Genomic DNA, 16,914 nt, shown 5'->3' on the forward strand with positions numbered 1-16,914 from the left:
CAAACTCTTCTGCAGAAGGAACCTCCATAACATCATGAGATGTTGATAAGACAAGAAGGAATGAACTCAAGTTGCACCAGGGGAGGTTCAGGATAGATATTAGCAAAAATTTCTGCTCTGCAAGAGTAGTTGGTTACTGGAACAGGCTGCCCAAGGAGGTGATAGAGTCACCATTCCTGGAGCAGTTCAAGAAATGTGAAGATGTGGTATTTAGGGACATGGTTTTATATGCAATATTGATGGTAGGTGTGAAGTTGGACTAGATGATCTTAACGGTCTTTTCCAACCTTAATCATTCTGTTCTTCTATGTCTCCTCCAGTAACATTACTACTGCCAGGACTGGGAGTGAGACCACAGAGGAAGCAATGCATAGGGAGGAGGAGGAACACAGGTAGCAAGACAATGCTGTAACAACCTTCCTTATTTTCTGTTTTCCTCCCTCCCACCTTCCCTGAACTCTGACACCCATATAATCTAGTTATGTAGAGATCAAAGGAATCAAATCTCTGTTAAAAGCTAGGCATGGAAAAGTTACACATGCACAGCTACATTCTGTTAAAAAGAAAAAAAGTATTGAGGACATTTATGTCTGTTGATAATTAGAGATGTTTATGACATGCATTAACAATAACTCTCCACGTTGCCTTTTTGGAAACATGTGACTTCGTGTTAATGGCTTGAGTTTGCTAACAATTTACAGGCAGACACTTTCCATCCTAATATACCACTTACTCATTTGTTCTTCATAATTTTAATTTTATGTTATCCCTGCCTGAGCTCCAGAAATGACTTATTCCATCACCCACGCTGCTTCTCTTACTTAAAGATGTAAATGGGTCCCAATTGTACAAGATATTTAGCATATGCTTAAATTTAAGCATATGAATACTCCCACTGAGGTAAATGGGACTATGTACTTAGAGTGAAGCACATACTCACGTTGCTTGTTCAGTGCTAAAAAAAAATAATGTACTTGATTTCCTGGTTACTGCACAGCCCATTGTTAGCTTAAGACATTACTTTACCTTGTGGGTGACAGAGCACTGGAACGGGCTGCCCAGAGAGGTGGTGGGATCTCCTTCTGTGGAGATATTTAAGATCCATCTGGATGCCTATCTTTGTGATCTTTCGTTGGGAACTTGCTTTAGCATGGGGGCTGGACTCAATGATCTCAAGGCCCCTTCCAACCACTGCAATTCTGTAATTCTTTGATTCTGTGACTCTGTGACATTATTATCTTTTGTGACCTCGTGGCATATATTTTTGTAAATCCTCTCTTGAACAGTTATCTTGCAGAGATTAACCTTCCTTCTGCATTTTTGCTGATGTATCACGCTTGCTTCTTGGCATAATTGCAAGAGTTTTCTCTAATGTGCTCAAAGTGGAGATCCATTCCAGGAGAGCACAGATCTGCACCAAGAAACTGAAAGAGTGCAGCATTAGCTGGCAGTAAACTGCTGTCTTAAAGGTGTAATTTATGTTACAAGGAAGTTTTTACACAATGAAATGCAATCTATTCAAATCTGCCCATGTTTTGTGCTGTTTTTCACACTTTTCCTCGCCAGAGTATGCTTTGGATGGTGATTGTAATGAAAGTGAGATTGGTCCATGCATGTCTTATATAAATACATTTACACATTTACAGCTGAGGAAAATGCAGTCAGGCAACTACCATACTTATTTCAAGAAACTCAGCCCCAAGCTGCTTTCTAATTCCTGAGAGACTTAGTTTAGGAAACCTGACCCTGTTCAAAAACCAACAGAGAATGAGCTCGTCTATTACCCTTAACACTCATTATGTGAGGATCAAAGCATTTATACACCATCTTGTACAACCCTATAGTATGGAAAGATTTCCAAAGAAAATTGGTTATTCATTCACAGCTTTAAATGCAAAACATAATCTGAACATGTGAAAGACTATTTGTCTAACCCCACTGTCTCTTCCTTTATGCTGTTAATTTCTGTTCTGTTATATAGAAAGACAATAGGAGCTCTCTGTTCAATGATGTACTATATGCTATCATAATACATTGTTCTTAAACTGAAAACAATTAGAGCTATATATACTTTCAGTTTTTTACAACTTTTTACGTATGCTTCTAGAACATTATTTAAAAATAATCCTTACTATAATATTCAAAAACTCATGGTTGTTAATGTCACTGTTATTATTATTATATTTTTTAATAAAAGCAAATATTCAAAATCTCTAAGGAAAAGAAAATATGAATTTCACAATGTCCCAATTTATTAAAAATAAATTTTCACTGGGGAAAAAAAAAAGGAAAATAGCTCAGGTGTAATGTTAGCAGTAAAGTAGGAAGAGATATCAGGAAGCGTATTCATGTCTGAAAGAACCAGTTCTTGTTTTGCATCTACACATTATCTTTTAAACAAAAACATTTTAAACAGTTTTTCATAGTCTTTTGAATTGTTTTGGAAAGGCTTTTAAAAATGTAAAGAAAACAGCATTTTTCAGACTGCTCCACTGTTGACTCTAAATGGAAAACAAGGGAAAAAGGGATTCCATTTGATGAATGGAAAACTGAGTGGAGAAACACAGCATCACCCTCTACTGCTAAGGCAATTTTTTTGAATAATGGCCTTACACAGAATAATAGCTACCAATACCTTCTTGGGCAGAAAAAAAACACTCTACACTGAAACTAAAAGCAAATCTCACTTTTACTTAATTAATTGATAGTATTTTATTTTAACTATATACATATTGAAAAAAAATCTGAAAATTGTCTAATATTAACATGTTTAATATGAATGCAAATTTAAGTAGAAGACTATATGATGTATGAAAACATCACCACGTGAGGTGTCAACAGGACCAAACTTCAACAAAAAATTGTAAATGCAAGTGTCAATCATATTGCTTTTTAAAGTATATATAGTGATCATTCATTACAATAGATGATAGTAGTTATTCCTTTAGCATTTTTTTTTTTTTTTTCTGGAAACATTCTGATTAGCTGATCAAGAGTTCAGGATCTACAATTATTCTTTGAAATAGCTGTTTCTTTACAGCAAATGCATTCTGGGAAAATACCTCCTTAGGATTTAAGTGCTAGCTACAGATTACATTGAGAAAATGAAATGATGCATTTCCTTGACTACTTCATCTGCCATAAACAATCTTCTGATCTGTAGATAAAAACTATTAGCTTGGTTCATTTGATTTACAGAACTATTAGAAATGTTTCTGTTTTCAGCGGAAGGCCTTCTTGCAGCACAAGATCCTGCTTCACCTGACTGGCACAGATTAGAGGGAGCGAACAGTGATCCTAACATCCATATACTGACTTGAGGATGGCATGGTCAAATTCTACGGAGCTGATGGGTTCATGATCTCAACTCTTCATTCTCCCTTTCTTGGCAATTAAAATAATATTTTAGCAAAGTACATCTATTTTTACATGATAGACATTAATAATGAAGATGAAATATAGTGGAATAATGATTAGCAGCCTGCAGCTTGTTCACATAGCATAGGATTTCTATTGTTTCTCCTTAGAATAGAGATTTACAGTGTCTGATTTATCTGCAGATTGAGGCTTTCAGCTATGGCAAGCAGACCGAAATTGGCATGTGTATGACTTATTAAGACAAGATCTCTAAACTGGCTTTTATGTGTGCTTCTTAGAATCATAGAATGATTACGGTTGGAAAGGACCTCTAACATCATCTAGATCAACTGTCCACCTGCCACCAATATTGTTCACTAAATCACGTTCCCAATTACCACATTTATGCAGTACTTGACCATCAACAGGGATGGTGACCCTGCCTCAACCCTGGGCAGCTAGTTCCTATACCTCATTAGTCTTACAGAACACAAATTTTTCTTAATATCCAACTGAAGCTTCCTCGGCACAACTAGATGCCATTCACTCTTGTCCCCTTGCTGTTATCTGGGAAAAGCTGACACTCACCTTACCACAACCACCTCTCAGGCAGTTGTAGAGAGCAATGAGATCTCCCCTGAGCCTCCTGTTCTTCAGGCGAAATAATCCCAGTTCCCTCAACCCCTTCCCATAAGACTTGTACTCCAGACCCTTCACAGCTTCATGCTCTTCTCTGAACATATTCTAGGTCCTTAATGCCTTTCTCATAGTGAAGAGACCAAATGGAAACATAGCAAAGTGTAGCTCGCCAGTGCCATGAACAGAATGATCACCCCCCACTGTTGCTGGCTCTGCTATTTCTGATACATTTCTGACATTTGGTTGGATTCTCCTCATACAAATTTGACCACAGCTTTAAAATAAATAAAAGAAATAAGCATAAGCACCACCCATTGTAGCCATTACAATAAATTGTTCAGCTCTCAAAACTTATAGACAAAGACTCTTCTCAGTTTATGGATTCTCATTCCAATCCTGCATCACTAAATATGTTAGTGATAGATTTTTTGGCCCAGCTGAAAGCCACATTGAAGCTCTATCACAAGAGAAGTAACTGAACTCTAGTGATCATGGAATATGCAATCAAATAAATTCCACACGTATAGAATCTGTACTGAAAATATTTGTCTCCTCAGCTCCAGAAGTGATTTAATCCATGCTAAAATTTTGGAAAGCAGTGTGTAGCAAAAATCAGGATCTAAAAGCTAATGGAAAATGTCAGATTAACTTGTATGAGGGAAGAGAAGATTCTTGGTGTGAAAAAATGTGGTTTTCTAACACGTTGATTCTGTCTGCACATTTATAATTGCACTGCACATAGCATAAGTGATCAAATATTTATCAAAAGTGAATGTTAAAATTGCATGTGGAAACAAAGTGATAAACACTCATGGAGAAGTGCTTGTGGTTGAATAGAACTTGTGGTGCCTTTTTCTGTCAACTAAGAAAGTGAAACCCTGTGACTTTTAATAAATCTCTGCTAGGCATCTAGCTGGAGTTAATACAGAGAATACAGAATATTTGCTTTTGTATATAGGAAAGGGAAAAAAATTTAATTATATGTGAGTAACTTCATCTACTGGAGGATACTACTATATGACTGGAAAAAAAGTTAAATTTGTCAGATTAAATATTTATTGAGGCTTTTTTTTCTGCTTTTATTTTAAACCTGACCAAAGGTGATCATAACTGACTGTATACAGCTGGAACACAATGAAATGGCTTTTGTTAGATATCCAAAACTTATACAAACTTATTTAATATTTTATAGTCTCCGTACGACATTTCATGAGATCAGATTGACTGCTTTTGACAGTACCAAGAAAACCACAAGAATAAACACAAAGTGAACAAAAAATGCATTGAAGAAACCAGAAAGGGTTCTGGAAATAAAGATAGTGCAGCTTTCCAAGAGACTGATTTTGTTTGCATACATGAAAAAGAAGACAATTATTTAAATAAAGATGTTAACCAAAGTTAATGAGATTTCAGAGGACTCTACCTGGTCTTTCAGAATGATACCTGATCATTATTAGTTTTTTGTTTCTGTAACATGAAGCTGCAAAGCTCTAAGAAGAGATTCTTGTACTATCTTGCTGGCTAGACATCATGAAGAATTTCTCAGCGCATACCAATTAAATCTGATTTAGATGTGATCCAAAATACATGCTGGGGATTCTTAAGATTTAAAAAATCATCATATCTGTTTTATAAAAATATTTTGTTGGATGAGAAAATAACAGAAATGATGATGTGTGACTTGTTCTTTAGGAAGGAAGAACATTAGTATTCTACTAATGGATACAGTGTCACCAGAAAGTTCACCTTTCTTCATAATACTGTAATTAGTATTTTATATACTATAATTTTACTCTTGATGAGATAAGCGCTTCCTGAGGAAATTTCAATGTCTATATTGCTAGTGCTGGAAAAAAAAAAAATAAATTAAAATGACAAATTTTTATATCTATCTAATGGTTGTCGCAACTTCTGAAAGGCATGAATATAAAATATTTTAGGCACCTTAAAGATTTTAGTGACTTTACAGCACTGCAAACAGGCCATGCTCAGCACTGCTTAATTTTCCTCTGTTTTCCTTATTTTTTGTTTGATGAAACCATTCTTATGCCCAATTCAGCTTTGCAGAAAAAAAAGAAAAGAAAAAAGAAAAAAGGCTATTTTCTTTGCCCTACTCTGGAAGGCTGAGTGTCACTTTTGATCTGATCTAAAGAAATCTGAGAATATCACTCTGAGGTCTCTTTCATCAGCAGGTGCCAAATGAGCAGAAGGGAAATGTTACAGAAAACCTTTAAAAATCCAGGGTTCATGTTTGTGTAAGAAGTTGCATCCAGAGACAATGCGATATATTTCCTCTTATCTTACTGGTGTACAGGGACTTGTGTCTGGAAATCCCAGACATGCTAATTCTGTTCCTCAACCTCAGCTCATCGTGACTCGACTGCAGCCCCAAATATTTTTTGAAGACTTGATTTACTTTCATTTACTTTCATGCTTAGATGACCTGAATCAGTTGCTGTAAATTAAAAGGAAAAAAAAAAAAAAAGAAACTTCTAAATTTTTTATTATTTTTTTTTTTTTTGCACACATATTAGAGATTAGAAGCACATTATTACTACACATATGAAAAATTCCCTCTAGGCAGACGGAAGACATTCAAATTTCATAGGCTCCACTGCAGATCAATTCAAGTGCACCAAAGGGGAAATTATCACTCTTCAAATATTTCCAGTAGTCTGGACCTCTGTTTTAGCTTAATCAGGGAAAAACTAATGGGCTTTGTGTCTAAACCAGGTGGAGCTAGGTGCTTTCAGATAGATAATTAGAAAATTTGTCGTTGGTTCTGAGTCAAAACCTAAAGTTAACAGGTGTTCACCTACATGACTCAAAGGCATAATACATTCTTGTTTTGTCATAATGTCAAATCCACACATATTACAACACCATAGTGGTGAATTTCACACTTTCTCTCTTGCAAAACACTAAAATATACATAGAAATACAATCCAAACTCTCTTGATGGCCATATCTGCTGTGGATTTCAGTGAAAAAAATATGCTATTTTTTAATTGACTCTAGCTTTCATAGGCAAATGAGGGACACTGGCTGACAATGAACATCTGTAACGAGGTTTCAGTGAGAACAGCTCTTCTGTGCTGTTCCATGCTCTGGAAACAGGACTGTGCTTCCTCCACTGCTGAAAAAACTGATTTTTTTCCACTCAATGCTTTTCAGGGCTAAAGCTGGCCAACAGCATGGAGTAATGGGGGGATGACTTAGAAACTTAGAAAATGGTAATCCATGAAATTGGGCAAGTCTGCAAATTGTGCAAGGGGGTTCCTACAATGCTGATAGACCCCAAGCCCTTTGTCTCAAAAATCCAATTCTTAGTGTAACCAATTGAAGAATTTCAGTTGATCTTCTCTTTTACTCTGTTCACCCACAAAATATTACAGAATAATTCAGAAATTGAGTGCTACTTGAAAAAAACTTAAGTGTGAAATATCATGTGAAAACTTTAGTGATAAACTAAGGCTTATCACTGTCACCGTATCTTTATTTTCATTAATTACATATGGAAAATTAATGAAACATACATCAAGGACTATAAATGATGTCCCTTTACAGATCCAAATATTTTTTTAATGATAACAAGATAAGAGGCAGAAAGCAAAATGGAGATAGACATTTTCTTTTTACACATCAAACATCTCTAGAACTGTGTATCCTTTCATTGCTCAGGAAACATCTTCAAGAGCAGGAAATTAGTCATCATACTTGGCTAAAACTTGCCCATAGCTTTTGCCAAATATATTAATGGAGATTTGTGGCTATTTCAATTCTTTGAGAATTCATGAAATACTTGATGAATAGGTACATGAATAGGTATTTTAGAAGCATTTATTTTACTTTGAAATTTCAAAAAGCAATATTTATTTCAAAAGAAAACACACGAATTTTTAAAAATGATCAAAAATGGCCTCAAAGTATCCACAATGCACTGGTCAATCAGATATGAAATTACTGAGGTTTTCTTTGTTCATCAAAACAAATAAACAAATAACCATTGTCATGGTTCCATTCCCTGAATCTCAACGAAGAACACTACAACAGGATTCTCTGAAATAATTTCTTAATTTAAAAAAAAAAAAATAGTTGTTACTATTTCACTCAGTGCTCCTATATGATCAACTGTGTCATGGACTTCTATGCAGGAAATTTATGCTATTAAGACACATTATCTTGTCTATATAAAAATTCTAATATAGGCAAAGCATTTCTTATTCCCCTTCTAAAAGAATTAGAATTTTTCCAGATGTCAGAAAATGTCCAAATAAAAATCTCCTGTAAGAATGTGCTTATGTCTGCATGAGTACCTTCAATCCCAGTGTAATTCCCTTAACTGCCTAAATGCTCCAGCAACCCTCTGTAAAAATCTACTGCGTGCTAAACTCGAGTGATATTGATTGACTTCTTCAGAATGTACCAGTTGGATCCCACACTGGCAGGAAGTTGCCATTTAAGAACACTTTTGCTGGGCTGCGAATTGGAGCCAAGCTTGGAAAGATGAGAGCGTGGGGAGAAATTGATATTTAAAAGCCATTCCACCTTAATCACCTGTTTTTTGTACACTGGCTTAGTCCCACTTCAGAGGGGAGTTGGTGGGTGCTATTTAAAAGCACTTTTACACCCTGCTTGGGAGAAACATAAAAATAGCCATTGTATATCCATCTTTAAAAGGCAGACGGGTGGAGTGAAAGTGTTTTTAAACAGCATAATTTCACAGCAATTGAATCCATGCTTTACATCAACATTTCAGACTAAATCATTTTAGAAAATGTTGATGTAAAATATCTACTATATTTTTGACCTCTTCTGTATTTTAAAATAATTGGACAGAATTTATGTTTGAAATTTACTAAGGTAACACAGAATCATAGAATCTTTAAGGTTGGAAAAGAACACAAAGATCATCTATTCCAATCATCAACTCATTGCCATCACGCCTACTAAATCATGCCCCCAATTGCCAAATCTAAATATGTGATACCCAGGATCTGAGTATCCTGGGGTCATTGTTCGAAGATGAATACAATGACTTTGCTTTGGGAATGCCTCGATGCTTTGGACACCTTGACACTGACTAGGCAGGCCTGGTTTAAAATTATCAGTGCATTCATAGAGTCAATCGTTTAAGTTGGAAGAGACCCTGAAAGGTCATCCAGTATTTGTAATTTTTCTATTTTTTTTTCTATTGATGTAAACACACATGCAATTGTGACCACAGTGTGGATAGCTGCACATAAGTGTATGCTATGTAGAAATATATAGAAACATGCAATATCCCAGTTACACTGAAATAGCTTCCTATCACCACTGCATAACTCCTACTTTGCGTGAATATTGTTAGTATACATGATGTGCATAAATTTGTGCTGTTACTTTCATTAAAAAAAGAAAACAAAAACAATAAGATAGAAAAAAAAAGAAAAAATTAACTACAAAGACATAATTTTAGCAACTTCTTGACAAGCACTTAATGTCTTCCAGTCAAGCAAGAAAAGAAAGTATGTTAGTTGCTTTTAAAACTATTATTCCAATAAAAAGTAATTATAGTGATTAATTGCATAATGATTACAGTAATCACAGCCTATTCTTTGTTGATTAAGAAAGACAGAAGAGTCTCATAGAAAGCATTCTACTAAGTCTATCTCTGTTTATTTTAATTGCCCTCTACTAATTTTCTTATCAGAAGTCACAAATGGAGACAGTTCAAAAACAACCTTGTTAGTTGCTTTGCATTTGATCCACTGTCCACTGATAAGAATAAATTCACAAATGTGTTGAGTGCTATTCTGGAGGTAAGAATTTCTATTTCTTTGTCCCTTATTATTACCATTGTATAATTTCTGTTGTTATTACAGCAGGGTTTTGGGTTTGCATGTACTTTTAAATACATATAATATTTAACATAATACATTGAGAAGGTGTGAGCTCTCTGAAGAAGTAGATGGAAGTGGCAGTGGATGGTTGTGGTAGTGGATATTTTTTTGAGGGATTGGAAATTTTGGATGAATCTGCTGGAGAAAACATTCATGTTTCTATCAGTTCCAGTGGAGTTCTCATAATTGACACCAATTAAGAATCTGCTCTATCATACTGTCTCTTCTAACAGTCCTCTGGGACACTGGCTTTTGTTAATCAAATTGGTGCATGTTGATATCAAACACTACTGTGACAGGTAGCAATACAAAACCCTAAATAGAGTGTGATAAACATATATCTCAAAATATCTCAAAATATGATGTGGTTTTGACTTTTCTTGCAAAATTGGGTGAATAAAGCAGATAATAGTTGTTTAGGTAAAACTTGACATCTGAAAGAAGGTCCAGTGATATCTAAGTCCCATCAGTGAACTTGATGTTCTACCATCCTATGCTGACTGTGTGTGGGATTTTTTAGACATGGAAACATAGAATGAGGACATACCTCCAGGAAAAATGCAAGGGGTGTTCAAAAATCTTTGTGTTATAAATCTTAAAAAAGCTGGAAATGAAAAATAGATAAGAATAAATAGTAATGATAAAAGAGATCCATCCTGCTTTGTTGGAAGTCTGCACAATCCTGGTGCTATTTAGCAATATGAGCTTGACCCTATGAAAGTCTTGCTGAGTGTTGGGTCCCTTGGCTCAGATACAGCATCAGTAACACAGCAATATTCTCTGAGAAACTGTCCCATACTCAGCCCAAGATTGTGCAAATCCATCACAACCACAAGATGAACTAATCTCTCCTAAATCTCATCCTAGTCCTTCAACAATGTCAGATGTGTTCTCCACAAGGATGCAGTTGAACACAGTTTGGTGAAGTCAGTCCTTCACCAATTTCTGGTACATTGACTAGAGACAAGAATGCTAGAATCTGTTCAGGTAACATCAAGGTTATTACAAATGGAAAACATTATTCTGTATAATTCCTCCACCCGGTGGTCAGGTCAGGGATTTTGCTAGCCCAGGTGATAGACTCATGGCAGGCCAAATCCCAGCTCAGCCATACTTGTCCTTCCAGTTCATTTAAGATGCTAGAAGTAACTAGCCTAGGCAACAACATAAATCTTAAAGGATCCTTATTCACCTGGAGACCCAATCTTTTCGTTTCTGGATCAGGACAGGTAGCCCCAGGTATGTGCTTCTTTTTGCTGCAGAAATTGCTGTTCTCCAGAAAGATATATATATATTTTATTTCCCTCCCCAGTCCTGAAAATACTGATCTATTTTTTTTTTTTTTTCAAAAAGTGAAGCCATTTGCAAAATGAGACTGATTGTGAAAAATATCACATTTCATCTTCAAAGAAAATATATCACATTGTACAATTGTCAAAATGCCTTGTTTTGACATTTGAAAATGAAAATAAGAGAAACTTTGAAAGGTCACTATCAAAACAACTCGTTGCTCTTTTTTTTTAAAAAAAAAAATTAAGTGAATTATTTAATTAGATTTCTGAAAGAACATTATTTTTTATTGATTCTGTCTTTGCTTCTGTTATTAGATAACCATACTGGAGCATTTGCAAGGCTGAGACATATTTAGATGCCATGTACTCTTTCTTTGGTTAAAGGACCAGGATGCCCAACTGCTTTCATAACTAATGAGAACAAGGATCTTCTTTTCACCCTATCTCTTCAAAACCTGAAAGTACTTGCAAAACAGAAGACTTGCTTCCCACCTGGCACTCATGCTTATATTCCATCACACTGTTTTATGGTCCACTTCAGTTAAAAGACATGCAATTATCACTACTGCTTGTTATTATAAATTCATACATGCATTAGAGGGGCATTTCTTTCTGTCTCACTCTTTTTCTATCAGCTGTAGCCTTTCAGTTTATTCCCTGTTACTCACAATTTCTCTAAATATATCCTTTGCAGGGAGGATATATTGAATCTGTCAAGTTTATTTAAAGAAAAGTTAAACTGGGGAAAAAGGAGGAGTATGTTGGCTGGCCAGGGATGCTAAGGTATTCAAGACAAGGCCTTGCTCCACTTAGCAGACTACAAATCCTCCATATGTCGAGGGAAGCACAGAAAAGCAGATGATAAATGGCAAGTGAGAAACTGTACATTGATAAATGAGACTGCAAAGGAAGAATACATCTGCAGCAAATCCTTCATTGTTGCCTGCAACTCTGTTGAATTGCAGAGTGCTATTTATATAATCAAACCTGCCAGTAATCACTCAATTGGAAGCATGTTCTTACATTTATATGACTTCAAAAAATGCAAGGAAATTGTAGTAGAGAGCAGGAAAAATATTCAGGTTGTACCTGTTCAGTAGATGAATGTATTCTTTGTCAACTCTGGACTGAATTTCTCTTAGAGAATAAGTGACAGTAGTCAAGGAGAAGGTAGTTTAGGGTCTCTAGGAAATATTCGTATTGTAGGTGGACTGTAAGAATTGAGTGACCTGTGGGATTTTGACTGCAAGAGCACTTTAAATGGTTCAAAAGTCCAAAATGAACACAAACTAGCATCTTCAGATTCTTATCCAGAGATAGATATCCGATCTCAGGTCCCTTTACTCAAAAATGGTTAGTTTGAAGGAAATAGTCATTGATGAGGCTGATATTTATTTATAGATTAACAGACTGTTGATATCCAACGTGGGTTAATGAGAGGGAGTTTGGATTTCAGCAAAGCTTTCAATAATATTTTTTATAGTAGTGATGGTGGCCTGTCGCTATCACAGAATCACAGAGTGGCCAGGGTTGGAAAAGACCTCAAGGATCATGAATCTCCAACCCCCCTGCCACATGCAGGGTCACCAACCTCCACATTTAATACTAGACCAGGCTGCCCAGGGCCCCATCCAACTTGGCCTTGAACACCTCCAGGGACGGAGCATCCACAGCCTCTCTGGGCAGCTGTTCCAGCACTCCAGCACCTCACCACTCTCTCTGTAAAGAACTTAAGACACTAGTGGGGTTCTGCACAGTTCCCTTGTGGGAGCACTTCTTTTTAATCATTCCATCAATGATTTGGCAGCAGGATTTGAAGATTTACTAAGTGAGTTTGCAGACAATACTAAATTAAAATAAACTGTTGACTCCCTTAGAGGTGGAAGTTTGAGCAATCAATGACTTCATGAAATTTCAGAATAGCAAGTGTCTGATTCTGCACCTGAGATAGGATAACCCTGAATATATATACTGAATGAGGGAACAGAGGCCGCAGTGCAGCTTTGTGGTAAGGGATCTAAGGGTTCTGGTTGACAACAAGTGCATGAGAAAACAGCCAAAATGGCCAATCATATGTGCAGGACTGGGTGCTGTAATATAAAAAGGACATGAAACCATTGGAGAGCATCCTAAAGCTGAGCTGCAAAATTAGTGAAGGGTCTACAGGGAAAGATGTATGAGGAGTATCTGAGGTCCATTGCTTTGTTCAGCTCAGAGAAGAGGAGGCTGAGGGGAGGCCTCATGGTGGCCTGCAGCTCCTCACAAACAGTGGAAGGGCCATACTGAGCTCTGAACTCTGGTGACAGAGACAGGACTCACGGCAAGTGCATGAAGCTGCATCAGGGAAGGGTCAGGTTGGGGTTAGGAAAAGTGTCTTCCTAGACAGTTTATAAGCTTATTTCGAATTCCAGAAGGCTGCAATGATGTCTCCCTGGAGTCTTCTCCTCTCCAAGCTAAACAAGCCCAACTCCCTCAACATTTCTTCATAAGAAAGTTGCTTCAGCCAATGTATGAGACTTATTTCAATTGATGATAGCCTGAAGCCTTAAAAATTGAATGATACGGTTCCTTGTTTGTAATACAACTGCTGAAAGAATCTCAATTTGCCTTACAAAAAGTACATTCTTGCTCGTATAATTCAATTTTAAATACCTTCAGGAAGTTTAAACCCACATATAATATGCAAATTACAGGTACTCTGAAACATCACATTGATTTACACTGTAATTGTTCCATTACTGGTGATAATAGAACATGTCCATGCGTACTTATTCTTTTAGGCAAGATCACTGTAAAATAGGTTGACATTACTTTGTTTTGCAGCAGTCATTTTAATGTAAATGGAAGAATTATAACATGCCAGCCACATTATAATGCGTTGAAAAGTATCCTGAAGATACTGATATTTCTCAGAGATAAGGAAAAAATAGTAAAACTCACCCTCATGTGTTCATTACTACAATAGTAAATATTAAGATATTATTGATAGGATTCACATGATGAAAATTCATACTTCGTAATAACAAAGCAATAGAAAATAGTGATGCAGAGAATAAAATACATCTAATCTAACTTTGATTGTTCAGCCTAGATTAACCCAGGAGGAAGTCATTCACTGAATGGAAATTTTCTGCGTTCTCTCTTTCTTTGCCCTTTTTCCACCATTTTACTTCCACCTTACTCCTAGTGAATTTAAGATACTGAGATAATTTTATAAATGAACTAAAGGTAGGCAATACATTTTGCACTCGTTCTGTATGTAGAATCCTTGATGAGGAGATGAGTGAAAAATAAGATCAAAGTAAACAGCAAAGGTCCAGATTTGAGTTATGAAACTGTTAACACAGATCAAGGGAAAAGATTTTTCCTGGACTATTAGCAGATTGGGTATGCAAAGAAAATTGAAATATAAATTATTTAAGAATTTATTGTCTTAATCAGATATGTTTGATTCTAAATTTTGTTTTTAAGATGTGAGACACTCAATGGAAACATTTTATTGTATTCACTTGGTATTTGTACTAACGCATAACGTTTTCACTTGAGGTTTAGGTAGAAATGAATAGAGTTTAGATATCTTGGTTTACATAATCAAAATGCTTTTTTTTTCAAGTGTGGTGTGGTACTGATTTTGAGCTCTAAATGGTGACATCTGAATCAGTCTGAACGATGACTTCAAGAATGAATCCACTGCAGTCTCAACCACTGATTTTCTGCTCATATTTACAATTTCTACATAAGATGAACATACCATTTTAAATCAGGCTACTCCAGAATTTTTTTTTCATATTAATATTTTTTTCTTTACAGCATCCCTGCAGCCACAGCGTCTTGTGATGGTTATTCTCATATGAATATGAATACAACTAGCTACGAAACTTCACCTTACTGCTGCTATTTTAGACCTAAAGAGGAGATGTGTAAAAAGTCATCTCTCTTTTCCGCACCTCCAACCTCAAAAAACTATTAATTAATCTACTCAAAGTCTTGTTGCTCAAGAGAAGCACTCTCTCATATCATTAGAACCTCACAAACACAACAGCAACAATATTCCATTTTGGTGTTTTAACATGAAAACCTGATCCAGATCACAATTGTGACATTTTACAGAAATCAAGACCAACTTCAACTATGATGACCACTATTATTAAGCAGATTACTCACACTGCTAATGCAGATACACCTCTGCTTTCCTGACATGCACTGCTTCAGGGATTCATGATATTAGACTAAGTGGCCACTGAAGGTGAATTCTTCTGCCTTGTATCAGAGATAGTGCTGGCAGCAGGAGCAGGGAAGTCATTATCCCTCTGTTTTCAGCACTGATGAGGCTGCACCTTTAGTACTGTGTTCAGTTTTGGGCCCCTCTCTATAAGAAAGACACTGTTCAGAGAAGGGCAATAAAGCTGGTAAGGAGTCTGGAGCACAAGCCTTATGAGGAGTAGCAGACGGAATTGGAATTACAGCTACCTGAAGGGAAGTTGAAACGAGCTGGAAGTCAACATCTTTTCCCATGTAATTAGTGATAGAACTAGAGAGAATGGCCTCAAGTTGCACCAGGGGAGGTTCAGGTTGAATGATATGGAAAATTTATTCTCCGAAAGAGTGATTAGGCACTGGAAATAGCAGCCCAAGGAGGTGATTGAAGATATTCAGTTACTTTGTAAATGTTGTAATTAGGAACGTGGTGTTGCAGGCAATATTAATGGAAGGTGTACATTTGGTCTTGGAGGTCTTTTCCAGTCTTGGTGATTCTGTGATTCTGTAATAATGTTAAGATATTCATTTGTTTTTGCTGAATTAACTTTTAACCAGTATCATATCAGCAAGGGAAACCCTAGCTTTTTTCATGGCTTGAGTAAAGTAAAGGAAAGTAAATTCCCCAATTTATGATGTAGAAGAGGATTTCCCTGGGTTCACAGTTCTCAGAATATATAACACTATGCAGTTGCATTTCTTTATGAGTTAGTAATGGAATTTGCTGGTAGTTTTCTGCTGCACTGTAGCAAGTAGGGATTTTTTAATTATTTATTTTTAATAAGAGAGTCACTGTAGAATATAATCCAGACCAGCTCATCTAAATAACTGTCAACAAAAAAAAAAAAAAAAAAAAAAAGACAATATGCTACAGAACTTTCAAGAAAGCAGGATTTTATCTTATTTAATTTTTTTATTATTTTATATTTAAAATGTGCTTGAGAAAACCTTCTATTTATTTCTGCCTTAGTTAGTGTAATCATTACAAATATGTATGATGATAAAAGAAACTAGTATGATTTGAAGTTGCCTGTCAGAGTCACTCCTGCCTCTTGCTGTATTTGTTTGTGTTTATGTAAGCAAAAAAATGGCATGCATTATCTTTTTATGAGCCTTGCGATTTATTTTGTTTTGTTGTCAGACCTCTGGGAATGCATTCTATAAACTTTATTGCGACAAGATATCTGGAGACGTTTGCATATTTGTGAGCTCAGCACAATATTACTTTTTAATGCACTTTTGACTTTGCATGGAGAAAATGGAGTAAAAATTGTTAAGCAGCACTATTTCAGGTGGCTTTCTATTTATTTCCTGCCTTTATTTTTTCCTTAGGTTAAAAACAAATAAAGTCTCAATCATTTAAATGTAGAAAACCACTACTGTCTGGTAGTTCAAATTCTGACAACTCCTGTGATCAACAGTTCAAATTACTACCTGAAGTGTCCAATCAAAAAAAGCTGTTAAGGATGCCACTTGTTCAAACACCT

At 35.9% G+C, this 16,914-nt stretch overlaps 1 long non-coding RNA gene across 1 annotated transcript; it reads left to right on the forward strand.

Annotated features, from left to right (window-relative positions):
• The first annotated feature begins 350 nt into the window (after positions 1-350).
• LOC128074668 (uncharacterized) lies at positions 351-5,059 on the forward strand. The gene is made up of 2 exons (XR_008203262.1): positions 351-392; positions 3,226-5,059. It is a non-coding gene; the product is annotated as an uncharacterized LOC128074668 (long non-coding RNA).
• The last annotated feature ends 11,855 nt before the right edge of the window (positions 5,060-16,914 follow it).

Source organism: Tympanuchus pallidicinctus, unplaced genomic scaffold (genome assembly GCF_026119805.1).
Source record: "Tympanuchus pallidicinctus isolate F22 unplaced genomic scaffold, pur_lepc_1.0 scaffold11, whole genome shotgun sequence".
NCBI classification, from domain to species: Eukaryota; Metazoa; Chordata; class Aves; order Galliformes; family Phasianidae; genus Tympanuchus; species Tympanuchus pallidicinctus.